Source organism: Eriocheir sinensis, chromosome 60 (genome assembly GCF_024679095.1).
Source record: "Eriocheir sinensis breed Jianghai 21 chromosome 60, ASM2467909v1, whole genome shotgun sequence".
In the NCBI taxonomy this organism is placed as follows: Eukaryota; Metazoa; Arthropoda; class Malacostraca; order Decapoda; family Varunidae; genus Eriocheir; species Eriocheir sinensis.
Window position 1 is genome coordinate 11,116,543 of NC_066568.1, and position 12,770 is coordinate 11,129,312.

A 12,770-nucleotide genomic window follows, 5' to 3' on the forward strand; every position below is an offset into this window, starting at 1 on the left:
CTACATCCTAACACACCACGGTCCAATAATACTAAATCGATGAACCACTAGAGCATAACAAGAAACACATTCATGGGTCTCAGTAAGTGGGGCTACATGAGACAGAATTAGGTAAGTTAGCCAAAAACAAACCGACGCGAACATTTTCTGTACGGGAGCAGCAACGTTTTCTCTCAGCCGTTGTGGCAGACTTGGAGAGAGTGAACGAAGATTTACTGTACACGGATCAAGTATATGTATAAAAATTATGAAAAAAAAAGTAAAGAACACAAAGGAAGGAAGAGATTTGCTGTACAAGGGCATAGACAAGTAAATGTATAATAATAAATGAAAAAAAAAAACGGTAAAGAAAACAAGGGAAATTTAAAGATATACTGTAGATGGACAAAAACATGTATAAAACGAGTGAAAAAAAGAGGGCAAAGGAAGGTAGAGATATACTATAGAAAACAAAAACAACTAACCCCTATATGCATAAATGAGTACAAAATAAGAAAAGATGAAAAAGAAAAAAATATATATATTCAAAACATTGAATAAAATCAAGATGTGACATGAGTAAAATAGATACACCTCATATGATGATATAAATTCTCATACAATGACTAAAGTATCGGGAATTGAATTAGCACATACAAAGTTCGAGGTAATTGGAATAGCAGCACTTGAAAGTACTGGATAACACAATTCTGAAATTTTAATAATGTTTGCGGAACAATCAAATAATAACAAAAATAATAACAATAACTGCCAAACTATTAACAGGAGTGATTTCAGTAATAGTAGTAGCAGTAGTAGTAGTAGTTAGTAGTAGTAGTAGTAGTAGTAGTTAGTAGTAGTAGTAGTAGTAGCAGAGGTAGTAGTAGTAGTAGTTGTTGTCTTTGAAGTAGTAGTAGTAGTAGTAGTAGTAGTAGTAGTAGTAGTAGTAGTAGTAGTAGTAGTAGTAGTAGAAGTAGTAGTAGTAGTAGTAGTAGTAGTAGTAGTTGAAAGATTATCATAAACTTTTTGTTACTTTTATCATAATCACAATCCCATTATTATTATTATTATTATTAGTAGTAGTAGTAGTAGTAGTAGTAGTAGTAGTAGTAGTATCATCATTATCGTTATTATTGCTTTATTTGTCATTGTTATTATTATTATCATTGAAATTGTCATTAAAATCGTTAAAATAATAGGTAAAAGAATAACACAATAAAAAAATTCGAGAGAGAGAGAGAGAACTTCCACCCAAATCAGGTAACATAAAAAGTACAACAAAAGCCACGACCCTGCTTTCATCACTTCACAAAAAACACCTCCCACGACCTTGACCGGAGGGGTTAAATATATTACTAACACAAAAATAATGATGCTTTCTAAATTATTATTAAAGAAAACAGGAAACAATTATATTTATTTCATAGTGAAGAGTTAAGAAATCAAACTATTTATAGAAGGAAAATTTTGATCCGTTTAATGAAGTCTCTCTCTCTCTCTCTCTCTCTCTCTCTCTCTCTCTCTCTCTCTCTCTCTCTCTCTCTCTCTCTCTCTCTCTCTCTCTCTCTCTCTCTCTCTCTCTCTCTCTCTCTCTCTCTCGCCACCTATAAGGATTCAAAGTCATAATGTTAATAAGGAAAGTTGACCCCTGTTTACAAGTTGTCCGGATCAGGGCACACACACACACACAAACACACACACACACACACACACACACACACACACACACACACACACACACACACACACACACACACACACACACACACACACACACACACGCACACAGTCTTTCCTTTCTTTCCATTCTAATCCCCTTCCCCTTCTCTTCCTCCTCCTCTTCTCTCTCTCTCTCTCTCTCTCTCTCTCTCTCTCTCTCTCTCTCTCTCTCTCTCTCTCTCTCTCTCTCTCTCTCTCTCTCTCTCTCTCAGATCAAGGACGTGTCTCGTACCTGATTTGACCAATGAGACAGCATCTTTTGACCCCCTATCTCCCCTCTTCTCTCCTCCCTCCCCATTCTCCCTCCTCTCTCCCTTCCTCCTTTCCCTTTAGTCTCCCTCTCATTCTCTCTCCCTACATTTCTCTCTCTCATCTTCTACTCCTCTTTACTCTCATTCATTATTTCTTTTTTTATTATCTATATTTATCTGCCTATCTATTTATCTATCTATTTTCTATATTTATCTTTTAGTATCTTTCCTCTCCCTCCTCTTATTTCTTCTTTTAATTATCTCTCTCTTACTCCCTTTCTCTCTTACATCTCTCATTTGTCCCCTTCAACTCTACTCTCTCTCTCTCTCTCTCTCTCTCTCTCTCTCTCTCTCTCTCTCTCTCTCTCTCTCTCTCTCTCTCTCTCTCTCTCTCTCTCTCTCTCTCTCTCTCTCTTGTCCTTCCTCCTCCCTTCATTTATTTTTCCTCCCTCCTCCCCTCAAACTAACAGCCAACTTTCAACTTCTCTCTCTCTCTCTCTCTCTCTCTCTCTCTCTCTCTCTCTCTCTCTCTCTCTCTCTCTCTCTCTCTCTCTCTCTCTCTCTCTCTCTCTCTCTCTCTCTCTCTCTCTCTCTCTCTCTCTCTCTCACTCGCTCATTAATCATCCTGCATCATTGTAGAGGTTTAGTGCGAGAGATTAACAAAAACTATAAAGAAGAATAAGAGGGAAAAAATAATACAGGGGACAAATGAGAGAGAGAAAACTGACACGATAAATTACGAGAAAGAAAAGAAGAGGAAGAGAAACAAAACGAAATAAACGAGGAGCTATCGAGGGAAAGGAAGAGCGATAAATTATCTTAGGAAAAGAAAAGGACAAGAGTATGGAGACAAACTTAAAAAAAAAAAAGTGTATTTGCTGTATATATTCCAGGAACGGTTGAAAAAAATAACTCTAAATCAAAGGAAAGGAAAGAACATGAGTAAGAAGAGAAACTAATTAGAAAATAGAAGGGTCATTACTGTATAGGACTGATTGGGTCATTCACTGCTGACTAAAGAATAAGAAATAATGATAAATTTGGACAGATGAGCTAAGGAAGTTAAGGAAAATTTTAGTGGACAGATTAATATAGATAGATATATATAGACAGATTGATTGACTTATAGATAAATAGATGGATAGATAAGGCTAGACGGACAGACAAATATTTAGGAAGGAAGATATATAAATACTAATAATGGTACATAGATAAATACTGGAAGATAGAAACAGAAAGATAAGGAAAGAAAGCCAGGCAGACATATAGCAAAACAAATACAAATCTAGATAGTTATGTCTTTGTTTCCATAAATACAGAAGGGAAATACAAACAACGACATACGTAGACAACACGAAATCAATGTAGACATGCTTTAAAAATAGGAAAAAAAAACATATTAATAAGAAAAGGCGGACATTCAATGGGGAAAAAAAGCAGATTAAAAAGCAAAATTATGAGCGTGATAAATAAACAACCAAATAGATAGATAGAGGGTAGATAGAATAATAGACAAATAAGATAGTACTTCAGTAAGTAGGTAGGTAAGTAAATAATGAGATGAGTAAATAGTAGGCAGGTAGATATGTAGATAGGTGAGTAGGTATGGCAGATTGGTAGGTAGGCATGCAGGTGAAGAAGCAATTAAGAAAAGAAGAAAGGCAGAAAAAATGGAAAAATGAACGAAAAAAGGAATGAAAATAAGAAAGAATGAAAACAATGACCCAGACGGATATACTGGCAGACAAAGAAAAATAAAGAGATAGAGAAGAATAGATTGTTGGATACACACGCAGAATTACCCCCCCCCCCCCCACACACACACCACACCAATAAATTCATATGCAATTCGATAATTAGTTTGATGAAGCACTTAAACTAACGCACCACTTAAACTTACTAACCTGCCCGAGAGAGAGAGAGAGAGAGAGAGAGATGAAGAGAGAAGAGAAAAGAATAAACGAGAAGAGAAGGGAAAAGAGAAAAGATAATAGAAAGAGAAGAAATATGTAGAAAGAGAAGGAATATGTAGAAAGGAGAATGGAGAATAAGAAAAAAAAAGATAGAAAAGACAAATAAAGATAAATTGATAGACAGATAGATAGATAGATAGAGAGAGCGTATCAACAGGACTGAGGACCGAGGCATTCCGGCTGACCCTCCTGCTCCTCCTCCTCCTCCTCCTCCTCCTCCTCCCAGCATATCGTCGGGGCTCCAGGGTTAATTAAGGCTCTGAATAATCCGATTACGAAGGATCCAGTGCCCTCTCTCTCTCTCTCTCTCTCTCTCTCTCTCTCTCTCTCTCTCTCTCTCTCTCTCTCTCTCTCTCTCTCTCTCTCTCTCTCTCTCTCTCTCTCTCTCTTGTGGACATCAATCTTTATAGAAAATTGATTAAAATTATTCGACAAACTTTCTTTTCTTTCTTAACTCTCTCTCTCTCTCTCTCTCTCTCTCTCTCTCTCTCTCTCTCTCTCTCTCTCTCTCTCTCTCTCTCTCTCTCTCTCTCTCTCTCTCTCACACACACACACACACACACACACACACACACACACACACACGCAAACAAACAATACACACTCACAATGATCATCCTTCTCTCCTCTCCCTCTTTCTCTCCCTCCATTTCTCTTCTTCTCCTTCAGTCTTCCTCCTTCTTTTCTTTTTCCCTCTTTTCCTTTTTCCAATCAGCCTTATTGTCTTTCTCTCCCTCCTTCTTACCCTCTCCTTACTTCCTTTCTTTCTTCTTTCATTCTCCCATTTCTCCATATTGTTGCCTCTTATCTGGTAAAATCTCTCTCTCTCTCTCTCTCTCTCTCTCTCTCTCTCTCTCTCTCTCTCTCTCTCTCTCTCTCTCTCTCTCTCTCTCTCTCTCTCTCTCTCTCTCTCTCTCTCTCTCTCTCTCTCTCTCTCTCTCTCTCTCTCTCTCTCTTATATCTTTCAGCTACCACGTCGCCCAAAGGGAACAGGAAAATATGCATTACTCCAGTCCTATCAAAAATGTATGAGCGACTACTTGCTAAACATTTGTTCCAGTTAAAGGAGCTGCCTTGTACATAAAGGAGCTGCCTTGTACAGGCCTACCGGCCTCTTGAAGACTCCTGCGTTCTTATGTTCTTATGTTTCATTGAACTTTTAAGAATTTGTTGCTAGATACTCAGTTTGGTTTTAGAGAGAAAATTGGGTATACTTTTTATGAACTCTCGGCCTTTGTACATTGTGTTCAAACTTCTCTGGATGCTGGGTCGAAAACGAGGCTTTTCTTGATTTCACCTCAGCATTCGATATAGTTAATCATAAAGCACTTACTGTTAAGCTTTAATCAGTAGGCATAAACGGCTCAATTTACAATATTTCATCTGACTTTATCTGAAGGGCACCAACGCGTTACCATTGGTGGATATTTTAGTAACGTTGATCAGGTCAAGTCCGGTGTTCCTCAGGGCTGTGTTCTCGGCCCGTTTCTTTCTTTCTTTTTTAATACTATAGCCTGTTCACTTAAGTCTGACCCAAGCTGACAACATAAACCTAAGCGTGTTCGTAAGCACAGTGCAGATTACCAGAGAGTGCTGCGTGAGATAAACACAAACAGAGGATAAAGAAAACTTGGTAGCCATGGCAGTAGCAAATCAGCACTCAGCTTGCAAACACGCTTAGGTTTATGTTGTCAGCTTGGGTCGGACTTAGGTGAGCAGACTTTAGTGATGTATGGCGCGGGATTTCCTCTCACTTATTGGTCTATGCCGATGATACTTCTTTATTCTGACTTGTTCCTGATCCTCTAAGTAGGTTTTGTGGACACTTCACTGAATGCGGATCTTCTTTAATCCTCCCTTCTTCCTCTTCCTTGTTCCTTCACATCTTTAACTCCCTCTCCCCTTCCTTCATTTTTCCACCTCTTTCTCCCTCCTTCCTCCCTCCTTCACTTTCCCTCCCTCCCGCCTTCACTTTCCTCCTCCCCCTTTCCCTCTCTTTCCCTTCACTCCTTCCCTCTGTTTCATTCAACTCCTTCACTTTCCTCCCCTTCCTTCTCTCTCCTTCTCTCCCACTCCAATCTTTTTCCCTCTTTCCCTCCCCTTCTCCTTCACTTCCCTCATCCATTCCCTCACTTTCCTTGACTTTCCCATCCTTCCTTCACTTTTCCTCTCTCCTTCTGTCTCTTCCTCCCTCATTCCCTCTCCCTCCACTCCTTGGCTTTCCTCCCCTTCCTTCTCTCTCCTCCTTCCCTCCCTTTCCACGTGGTTGCCCTCTGATAAATCTACTACTTGCCGGACACAGACGAATGGCCTTCCCTCCTTCCCTCCTTTCCTCCAATCCTCCTTCACTCCACTCCTCCCTTCCCTCCATCAGCTCCATCCCTCAATCCCTTCCGACTTCCTTCCCTCTCACCCTCAATCTCTCCGTTCTTGTTCTTGTTTTTCTTTTCTTCTCTTCGTCTTCTTCTTCGCCTTCGTTTTCCTCTTCTTCTTCTTCTTCTTCTTCTTCTTCTTCTTCTTCTTCTTCTTCTTCTTCTTCTTCTTCTTCTTCCTCCTCCTCCTCCTCCTCCTCCTCCTCGGCTTTTACACATTTTATCACCTCAATTCAACGGTAATTTTTCTTTCCTCTCTCTCTCTCTCTCTCTCTCTCTCTCTCTCTCTCTCTCTCTCTCTCTCTCTCTCTCTCTCTCTCTCTCTCTCTCTCTCTCTCTCTCTCTCACACACACATATCTTCTTCCCCTTTCTCTTTATTTCCCTTCTTTCTTTCTTTCTTTCTTTCTTTAATTTTCATCTACATATTCTAATCATACTTTCTTCTTTTCATCCTTTTCCTCTTCTCTACTCCTCTTTCTTTTTCTTCTTCCTCCTCCTCCTCTTCTTCTTGCTCCTCTTCCTAGTTTCATTCTTTCTTATTTCCTCTTCTTTCTTCCTCTCCTTCTTCTTTCTTTCTCTCCCTCATTTGCAGTCCTTTGTTCCCTTTCTTTTAACCTCGTTTGTTCTATGTCCATATTTATTACTTTTATTTTTATTTCATTTCGTTTCCTTCTTCCATTTTCCTTCTCTCATTTTTTGTTATTTTCTTATTCATCTTTTTTTTTTTTATCTCACTCATCTGTGTCTTGGTAATTCTCTCCTTCTTTTTTGGGCTATTCTCCCCCTTCTTCTTCTTCTTCTTCTTCTTCTTCTTCCGTTTCCCTTTTCCAATCTTCGCTTCACTTGTTTCTCCTACTTCTCTTCCATCCCTTTCCAATTTCCTCCTCCTCCTCCTCCTCCTCCTCCTCCTCCTCCTCCATAATTGAGTGAAGAAGCAACAAGTCCTCTCCAACTGTGTGCCTCCTCCTCCTCCTCCTCCTCCTCCTCCTCCGCCTCCTCTTCCTCCTCCTCCTTCTCCTCCTACTCCTCCTCCTCCTCCTCGTTAATCCGAACTTCCCTTCTTGCCAATAGGATAAGTTTTGGGGGTGAAGAGTCGCTTTGTGAAATCCAGACCATCCTCTGTGTGTGTGTGTGTGTGTGTGTGTGTGTGTGTGTGTGTGTGTGTGTGTGTGTGTGTGTGTGTGTGTGTGTGTGTGTGTGTGGGTGTATGGGTGTGGGTGGGTGGGTGGGTGGGTGGGTGTGTGTGTGTGTGTGTGTGTGTGTGTGTGTGTGTGTGTGTGTGTGTGTGTGTGTGTGTGTGTGTGAGAGAGAGAGAGAGAGAGAGAGAGAGAGAGAGAATGCTATTGTCTTTGCTCTTTCCTTTCTCTCCCATTTTTTCCTCCTCCCTCTCTTTTTTTCTCTCCATGTTTTTCCTCCTTCCTTTCTATTCTTGCCATTCTCTTTCCTTCCCTTCTTTTCTTTCTCCTCTTTTTTTCCTTTCTGTTCTTTCCTTCCACATTCTTCCTTTCCTCTCTTTTCATTCACCCTCTTATTTTCCTTCCTCTTCTTCCTTTCCGCTGTTTTCCCTTCCTCTTTCCTTTCCCTTTCCTTTTTTTTCCTTTTCCGTGAACTGTTTCTTCGTATCCTTTTCTTCCTCCTCTTTCTTTCCACTCTTCTTTTCTTCTTTCTTTCTACTTCATTTATTCCTTTTTCGTAATCTCTCTATTTACTCTCCTTTTCCTTATTCTCCTTTCTTTCCACTCTCTTCCCTTCCTTTCCTTTCTTTTCCCTTCTCTTTTTTTCCTTCCACTCCGTTTTTTTTTCTTTTCCTTCTTTTTTTCCATTTCCGTGACCTATTTATTATCTCATTTTCCTTTCTCTCCTTTTCTTTCCTTCCGCTCTATTCTCTTCCTCTCCTTTCATTTACCTCATTTATCATTCGTCTCATTTCTTTCTCCTCGCTTTCTTTCCTCTCTTTTTTTCCAATCCGATTCCTTCCTTTTTTTCTCTTTTTTTCTTTTTCAGTGACCTATTTTTTACTCTCTTTCCTTTCTCCTCCTTCCTTCCATTCTCTTTTCTTCCTCTTCTTCCATTCTCATTCTTCTCTTCCTTTTCCTTTTCGTCATTTTCGCTTCTTTCTTTCCACTCTCCCTCTCCTTTCTTTCTCCTTTCTCTTTTTCCTTTTCCGTGAACCATTTTTACTCTCCTTTTCCCTCCCTCCTTTCCTTCTACTCCGTTCTCTTCCTCTCCTTTCTTTCTCCTTCCATTTTTTCCCCTTCCGCGACCTATTTTTTACTCTAGTTTCTTTCGCATCTAAGTTTAGTAAACGAAATAAGTCGCGAGGTTTCCGGAGACTTTTATATAAGCCGGGGTGGGGTTTTTTTTTTTCTTTCTATTTAATATCTTTTTCTTTTCTTATTACTACTGTTTTGCATTATCGTTTTTATTTCCTTTTCTCTGTTATTGTTATTCTTATCATGCGCTCTCTCTCTCTCTCTCTCTCTCTCTCTCTCTCTCTCTCTCTCTCTCTCTCTCTCTCTCTCTCTCTCTCTCTCTCTCTCTCTCTCTCTCTCTCTCTCTCTCTCTCTCTCTCTCTCTCTCTCTCTCTCTCTCTCTCTCTCTCTCTCTCTCTCTCTCTCTCTCTCTCTCTCTCTCTATCTATCTATCTATCTATCTATCTATCTATCTATCTATCTATCTATCTATCTATCTATCTATCTATCTATCTATATCTTCATTGTAACTACTACTACTACTACTACTACTACTACTACTACTACTGCTACCACTAATACTAATACTACCACTACTACAACTACTACTGCTACTACTATAATCACAACTACTTAAGGACTATATTACTTTTCGGTACTTTCCCAGCATCCTGTGTCCTGGGTCTCCGTTCATTCCGTTGCCTCAGCCTCCACTCTCTTTAATTACATCCCTTTACTGCTGGAATCCCAAAGCCATATATTGTTACTTCCATTTAGTTATATATGTCGTAGGTTGGATAGGCTTTTATTTACACTTGAATTTAATGTATATCTTCCCTTTGTATTGAAACGGATGTGTTTTTTTTTCTTTCTTCTCTCTTCTCTCTTCCTTTCCTCTTCTCTAGTCTCTCTTCCTCTCTTCCTTTCCTATTCTCTATTCCTGTTCTATTTCTCTTCTCTTGCTTTTCTGTTCTATGCTGTCTTCTCTTCTCGCTTCTCTCCTCTCTGTTGTCCTCTCTCTTTTTTTTTTATCTCGTTCCTCCCCTCTCTCGTTCCTTTCCTCTCTCGTTCCTTTCCTCTCTCGTTCCTCTTCATTCTCTTTCTTTCACTTCTTCACCCACTGGTTTTTTTTTTTTTACTTATCTCCTTTTATTTCTCTTTCCCTCAATTCACTGTCCTTCCTTCCCTCATTTCTTCCTATCATCTTTTCTTTTTTTTTCTTCGCTTTGCAACTCCGCGGTTAGCATCCCTAGCTACGAATCCGCGGGCCTGGGTTCAAACTCCGGCCTTGGCAGTCGGCGTGCAGCCCACCCAGCTGTCCATCCTTTCCTTCCGGCTGGTCAGTAAATGTGTACCTAGAGAAGCCTGGGGAAGGTAACCAGTGGTAACCCGGATGTCACACTGGCCCTGTGTCCCTGGGTGATGGGTTCTTACCCCCCGCAGTCTCAAGGGCCATAGGGACGGAAACGAGCACCGAGGCCACGCGCAGCAATAGTGTATGCCCCAAACTTTACCTTTTATCTCTACATATTTTGCTTTACTTGTCCTTCTCTCCTGCATCCTCTTTAGTCTCTGTTTAACTGCAACACTTCGATACTGAATTATCTAAATAATCGTCTTTTCTACAGTGCGTGAAGCAGACAACGGACTAAAAATAGGATACCAAGACACCAAGAAGCCACCCAACCCTGTATTTTCCCTTATTGCTTCCTCTAATTCTGCACCAAATGCGTGTGTCCACAGCACCCACAAAACGTCGACACTTCTACCCTAAGTATTTTCAAATCCGATTAAAAAGAATGCAACACTCGTCGTTTATTTCTCCTTATTGTTCTTTATTTTCCTTATTATTGCTACTTATTTTTTCTGGATATTGATATATATTCTTTTGATAGAAACGGTGGAACGTTAAAAAGAAAACATTACATTTTTGAAGCAGCAAGGTGTTTCTGTTGTGTCAATGCATTATATATCACGTAAATTCGCCACACATACACAGCGTCACTTCAGATTCGAATAAAAAGAATGTTTTAACCGGATACATTGTTCCTTATTCTCCATGAATGTTATTTGCCTCCTTTGGCAGGAACGATGGAGAAAAAATTGCACTTTAGAAGAATCGTGTCCTTATTCTCCCTATAATATCTCTGGCAAACATACTGATTACACTCACTGTAGTTTCTCCTTCCCTTTTCGGTCCATGAATGATGATGATGATGAGCCACACCTGGAGTCAGAAACTTACCTGAAAAGGGATATCAAAACAATTAGAAATGGGAATAAGTTGGACAGGCTGAGGTTTTAAAATATGTAGTCATGAGCTGGTTTACAAATATAGGGTAGTCAGTGTATGGGATCATTATAAAAGTTGTAGTGATGATATCGTTGAACTTTCTATTAAACTTTCTTATGGTGGATACATACATATTGAAGAAGAGAAGAGATGATGAAGAAATTGTTCTCGGGAGTTGGTAGGTTTAGAAAGCGTTGTGTATACATGTGAAGGTTTGAAGATATGATATCAGGACACGCAAAACTGTGTACTAAAATGTTATGTCACCCCCTTGCACACACATCATCTGTCACATTCCTTTTTGTTAACTTATATAAACTCTACACTGCCATATAAGCCTACGGCTACCCACACGTACACGGCATAGCCAAAACACGTTTCCAGCAAATATGTAAAACGCTTTGTTTCTCATACAAGCTCTCGTAAAAACATGAAATACATACGCACTGTCTTCTACAATCCATCTCTGTTAAAATTTGACCCTCCAAAAACAACACGCACACACAGCATCGTCAACACCTGTCTATATGTTACAACTGGCTAGCCACAAGATCTCTTCCTTATGCGCCATAAATACACACCATCTCCCACGATCCATGCGCGTTAAACCTTACTGTACAGCAACGCCCCCATCCCCCGCACCAACCTTATCCCAGCACCCGGCAGCCATACGTACACAGCATCGTCGATAAAGTACCATCGCTAACTTGCAAATAAAAATCGGTAATTGCAGCAGCAGCAAAAATATAGTAGCAGTAGTAACAGCAGCAGCAGCAACAGTAGTAGCAGTAGTAGTAGTAGTAGTAGTAGTAGTAGTAGTAGTAAAAGTAGCAGTAGTAGTAGTAGTCGTAGTAGTAGTAGTAGTAGTAGTAGTAACACCAGCAGCAGCAGCAGTAGTAGCAGTAGTAGTGGTAGTAGTAGCAAAAGTAGTAGTAGTAGTAGTAGTCGTAGTAGTAGAAGTAGTAGTAGTAGTAGTAGTAGTAGTAGTAGTAGTAGTAGTAGTAGTAGTAGTAGTAGTAGTAGTAGTAGTAGTGGTATCATAACTAATACCTTTTGTCCCTTTCTTATAATCCTTAAAACTCACGAACAGATCACGAAAACCAAAGCAGATAAAGGAATGGAGAAAGTGGAGAACCATGTCTCTCTCTCTCTCTCTCTCTCTCTCTCTCTCTCTCTCTCTCTCTCTCTCTCTCTCTCTCTCTCTCTCTCTCTCTCTCTCTCTCTCTCTCTCTCAATTAGGATAGGAGTGCATCATTTATCTGGCAACGCTGCGAAGAGCATGACAGTTGGCAACAGTGGCAGCCGCTCGTCCATATGTTATTGTCACCCACAGAGGAAAGGAAGATAATTACAGAGGCATTACCTGCAGCTGTATCATTAAAACAGCAGTGTATATATATATATATATATATATATATATATATATATATATATATATAAAAATATACATATATATAAATATATATATATATATAGATAAACAAACACACACACACACACACACACACACACACACACACACACACACACACACACACACACACACACACACACACACACACGAACACAAACCCACACTTTTTCATACATTAATCAGCTAATCACCGCCAATTAAGATATTCGTTTCCTCGCCGAGTGGCTCAACGTAACATAATTTGAGTATTAACTTTCCACTGACCTCAAGCAGCTGACACTACTAGTCTTGCTGCATAATTCCGTGTTCATGTGAAAGTAGTTAATGATTCCCTCAAAATATCACTGTATGACCTTCTAATCAAGTTCATCTCTTGGCTGTTTACTTTCCTAATGCAGAGGTCAGTCGGAAAATGTTCTATCTTTCATCCCTTCCGTGATAAATACAGTTATTGGTAGTGTTAATTAATATTTTCCTGCACCCGAGTTCCTAATTAAACTTATCTGTATGCTGACCAACTTCCTAATGCAAGAGTGAATCCAAAAGTCTTCAGTTAATCTTCTCTTTCCCAAGCAA